Source organism: Oryx dammah, unplaced genomic scaffold (assembly GCF_014754425.2).
Source record: "Oryx dammah isolate SB20612 unplaced genomic scaffold, SCBI_Odam_1.1 HiC_scaffold_21, whole genome shotgun sequence".
Lineage (NCBI taxonomy): Eukaryota > Metazoa > Chordata > Mammalia > Artiodactyla > Bovidae > Oryx > Oryx dammah.
In genome coordinates this window covers 52,418,546-52,424,406 of record NW_024070205.1, presented here as the reverse complement: position 1 = coordinate 52,424,406, position 5,861 = coordinate 52,418,546, and positions in this window count along the sequence as shown.

Here is a 5,861-nt window from a genome sequence, read left to right as displayed (position 1 = left end):
GAAATAGAAGCAAAATATACAAATGGGACCTAGTTAAACGTAAAGGTTTTTATAGCAAAGGAAGCCATTGGCAAAATGAAAAGACAACCTACTGAGTGGGAGAAAATATTTGCAAATGATATAACTAATAATTTAATTTTTAATTAATTTTCAAAATATATAAATAACTCATAATAACTCAATATGAAGAAAATAAAGAAACTGACTTAAAAAATGGGCAGAACACTTGAATAGATATTTTCCCAGCGAAGACATACAGATGGCCAGCTGGCACATTAAAAGATGCTCAACATCAACAATCATCAGAGAAATGGATACCAGAACTGCAATGAGATATCCCCTGTTAGAATGGCTATCATCTAAAAGATCACAAATAACAAATGCTGGTGAGGATTTGGAGAAACAGGGACCCTTGAACACTTTGGTGGGCGTGTAAATTGGTACAGCCACAGTGGAAAACAGTATGGAGTTTCCTTAGAAAAACTAAAAATAGAACAGCCGTATGATCCAACAATTACTCTCCTGGGTACATAGCCAAAGTGGTTACCAGTGGGGCAAGGGAAGGGGGAGGGGCAAAACAGGGATAGGGGATTAGGAGGTACAAACTATTACTAAATTGTATTAATAGTACTAAAATAAGCTACAAGGGTATATTTTACAACACAGGGAATATAAACAATGTTTTATAACAATCGTAACTGAAATATAATCTTTAAAAGTGGTAAACTCTTGAAGCATAAAGTAGCGTAAATCAATTATACCTCAATAAAAAGTAACAAACAAACAAAAATGCTCCAGTGAGCACTTAATAAACCAGTTAATGATGGAGAAAGACAAAACTACAAGAACTATTTGATTAGTTTGTAACTTGGATAAATATTATCTGATAGTAGAGATGCTCTGAAAGCAAAAAAGCCTCTACTTAAATAAACATAATTTAAATGAGATGATTTTCATCTATAATTCTACCAAGTATTCTTCCTTAGTAGACCAGTGTTGAGATTAGTTGATGGAAAACTCAGGTTTAGAATACTCCATGTGGCTGGCCTTATCACAATTACACTGAAGTAGTTTTGTGACCTAATGGACTGTAGCCCACAGGCTCCTCTGTCCATGGGATTTTTCAAGCGAGAATATTGGAGGGGGTTGCCCTTTCCTCCTCCAGGGGATCTTCCTGACCCAGGGATTGAATGTCTCCTGCCTTGCAGATGGATTCTCTATCTGCTGAGGCTTCAGGGAAGCCCCTTACTCTCTCCTATTCCTTTTAAAATTCCCAGTCATTTTTGCACACATTAGAATAGAGTTCAGTTTCTTCCCAGACTGGGGGTATTTATTGAATAAAATCTGTTTTCACCACCTTAACCAATGTCCAGCATTGTTTGTCTTCGATACCCTTGCATAGGCTGTGTTTGATGAGTCTTTGACAACTCTATTGTGGAATGTGAGAATATGTTGGCAAAGGCCAGTTTGGAATATCAGAATGTAAGGGGGTGTGCAGCATGCACGCATTCCTTCACTTGCTCGTGTATTCATTTGTTAAACATGTTCCAGGTAATGCAGGGGCCTGGTGGGCTGCCGTGTATGTGGTCGCACAGCGTTGGACATGACTGAAGCCACTTAGCAGCAGCAGGTGATACAGTGTGCCACGGCTCTTATGGAGCCACATGTCTTACAGAAACTTCACAGAGAGTTTGAAGATGAAAGAGTCCTGGAAACAAATCATCCCCACCATAGTTTCAACACTGTTGTGTATGGAGGGGTTGATGGAAATTGGACAGGTTGACATTAATTTGCAAAGGTGTTCTATGGCATTAGAAAATTTAATATATTCTTAAAAAGTTCAATGAAAGATTGTAAAAACCTCATCTTTTAAATTGGTTCATGAAATAGATATCAAGTGATAAGAGATTTTTTTGGGGGGGCACATGCTTTCTAGTTTTACAGTTTCACAAGATTTTTTTTTGGTGGGGGGAGTTGGTTTAGTATCTGCTATTTAATGTTGTGTTGAAGACAGACTCAAGAGAATCATTTTAACTTTGCAGAATGAGTTGCAGATGTTTTCCTCATTTCCTTGTTCAAATATCAAGTTTCGAGAATCCCAGCCTTGTAATTATCTGCCAATACTACAGGAGGTGCTGATTATCTGCGTTTGATTCACTAATTATATTGTCTCTCCTCCTTCCTCACCTAAAGGTTACATTTACATAAAAGATATTCAAGGATAATACTTGAATATCTTAAGTGGCTTCTGCCCTTAGCATTTAAATTATAAGCTGTAATAAAGAAGGACCAAACTGAGAGACATCTCAGTGATCCTGGATACAGGCTTTGATACTGTCATGAAATCATTTTTATTATGTAGCTGTAAAATTCTATGTCTCAATTACTACATAGTACAAACCTCCACTCCCACACTTTCTGTCTTTCCACCCTATCTTTTGTAATCCCCCTGCTTTAAGGGTGAGAGATGCAAGAATTATACCAAATTTCTGTGCAGTTCCCGAACTGAACCGTGCATCAAAATCACCTGAAGGATTTACACTCACACACACACACACATGCACACACACACACACACAACACCCTCACAGAGAGATGAATTTTGTAATTCCAAGTAGAGGCCCAGAAATGTATATTTTTAAAGTTTCTCAGGTATTTTTAAATGCAATCTACTTTTGGAAAATAATAGCCTACTTAACAGTGAGGCAAGTTATGCAGCAACTATACCAAAGTGAAAGTGAAAGTTGCTCAGTTGGGTCAGACTGTTTGTGACCCATGGACTATATTGTACATGGAATTCTCCAGGCCAGAATACTGGAGTGGGTAGCCATTCCTTTCTCCAGTGATCTTCCCAACCCAGGGATCAAACCCAGGTCTCCCACAATGCAGGCGGATTGGGAAGTTCAAACACTGAGGCAAGTTATGCAGCAACTATACCAGAGGAGAGGTTTAATAATTATATACAAATTGTATTCCAGAATTCAAAGACTCCTGAAAAGATAAGGTAGCTTTTTTTCTTTTCAGTATGATTTATGCTACAAACTGTTGCACACACCAAGAGATATAAATACAGTGTTAAAGAAAGACTATTTCCTAGATAGAGCAACAGTCAACATTTTAGCAAGATTTTATGTTGATCTTACAGTTTTATTAGGGGTACATCACTGCATAATTACCACTGTAGGTAACTCAAGTCAGTCCTACCAGGGGCCAACTATGGAGCCATGTAGATGTACCTCAAGAGTGTACCATCAAAGGACTACAGAGTTGGATTTTTATCCACTGGCAGGAGGCTCAGGCTAACTGAGGGATGCCTCTGAAGGCATTAAATCCTAGTCCTTAGGGGAATGCCCTGAACCAGGCAGTCTATGGGGATGCCTGAGGAAGCCTCCATAGAGAAACAGAGGTTTGGGCAGAGGGAATATGGAGCAGGGCATCCCACATCTGTGACAGTATTCAAAGTTTGGCTTTTTAAATTAAAACGTAGTTGATGTACACTATTACGTTAGTGTCAGGTAAACAACACAGTGATTCAACATTGAAATATATTCCCCAAGGACTACAGGACTGTAGCCTACAGGACTCCTCTGTCCATGGAATTCTCCAGGCAAGAATACTGGAGTGGATAACCATTCCCTTCTCCAGGGGTCTTCCTGACCCAAGGATCGAATCCAGCCTCCTGCATTGCAGGCAAATTCTTTACCATCTTAGCCACCAGGAAAACCCTACATTAAGAGATGATTACCATCTAATGTCAGCATTAGAATGTGACCATCAGAATTAGAATGTGACACCATTAGAATGTGTCATCACTAGAATGTGACCATATTCCTTATGCTTTATATTAACCTCTGTGACATATTTATTTCATACCTTAAATATTGTACTTAATCGCCTTCATCTATCCACTCAACCCTCAAACTCCTCTCATCTGGCAGCTGCTTTGTTCTCTATCAGTCTGTATTTGTTCTGTTTGTTTTGTTCTGAATATTCCGGTATTCATCTTTCTCTGTATGGCCTATTTCATTCAGCATAATTCCTTGTAGATGCATCCATGTTGTCACAAATGGCAAGGATTCCTTCTTATAGATGGCTACTAATATTCCATTGGTATAGATATCTGTCTCACATTTTCTTTATCCATTCATTTCCTGAAGAACACTTAGGTTGCTTCCAAGACTCTGCTATTTTGAAAAAGACTGCAATGAATGTAGAGATACATACATCTTTTCTAATTACTGCTTTTGTTTTCTTTAGGTAAATACCCAGAAGTGGAATTGCTGAATTGTAGGGTGGTGCAGTGGTAAAGAATCTGCCTGCCACTGTGGAAGATGATGCAGATGTGAATAGGATCCCTGTGTCAGGACAACCTCCTAGAGTCGGAAATTGGAGTCCACTCCAATATTTTTGCCTGGAAAATTCCAAGGACAGAGGGGCCTGATGGGCTACAGTCCATGGGGTTGCAAAGAGCTGGACACAACTGAGCGACAGCGCACAGCACACGTGGTACTCTTTCCTATTCTTTTTTGATGAACCTCCATACTGCTTTCCGTCACAGCTGCATCAATTTACTTTTCCACCAATAGTGCACAAGTGTTCTCTTGTCTCCACATCCTCACCAACACTTGTTATTTTTTGTCTTTTAGATGATAGCCATTCTGACAAATATGGAATTGATCTCTCTCTGTGATTTTATTTGCAGTGATGTTTAGCGATATTGAGTATCTTTTCAGGTGTCTGTTGGAAATTTGCATGACTTCTTTGGAAAAATGTGTGTTCAGGTCCTCTGCTCATTTTTAAATTGGATTGTTTGCAGTTTGTAACACTGAGTTACAATGAACTTTTAATATATTTTTGCATAGTAACCTGTTATTGGATATAGCCTTTGCAAATATCTTCTCCCATTCAGCTGGCTGCCTTTTTATTTTCTTGAAGTTGCCCTTTATTGTGCAAAGGCTGTTTAGTTTAATGTGATCTCATCTGTTTATTTTTGCTTTCATTGCCCTTGCCTAGGAGACAGATCCAAAAAGTATTATGAAGACCAACATCAAAGAGTTTACTGTTTAGATTTTCTTAAATGGATTTTCTTTTAATCCATATTGCCTCTGTTTGTATATATGGTGATTTAAAGTGGTCCAGTTTAATTCTCTTGATTGAAACAGTCCAGTTTTCCCAACACCACTTTTTAGAGACTGTTCTTCCCGCATTGTATAGTCTTGCCTCCTTTGTCATGGATTAACTGACTGTATGTGTGTGGGTTCATTTCCAGGCTCTCTATTCTGTTCAGTGATCTATGTGTCTGTATTTGTCCTAGTGTCACACAACTTTGACTCCTATAGCTTGGTAGTATAGTTTCAGATCAAGAAGAATATTACTTAAATTAGGATTAAAGACCTAAATGTAATATCAGATACTAAAACACTTCTAGAGGAAAACAGGCAGACCACTCTTTGACACACATCACAGCAATTTTTTGGATCTGTCTCCTACAGTATTGGAAATAAAAACAAACATAGGCAAAAGGGACCCCAATCAAACATAAAAGCTTTTGTACAGCAAATGAAATCATAAACACAACAAAAAGACAACCTACAGGCTGACAGAAAATATTTGCAGATGATGTGAGTTACAAGGGATTAATTTCCAAAATATACAAACAATTCATAAAGCTCAATTTAAAAAACCAATCAAAAAATAGGCAGGCTGTCTAAAGAGACATTTCTCCAAATATGACATATAGATGGCCAAGAGGCACATGGAAAGATGCTCAACGTAATTATTATTGGAGAAATGCAAATCAAAACTATAATGAAGTATCACCTCATACTAGTCAGAATGGATATCAGCAAAAACTCTAAAAC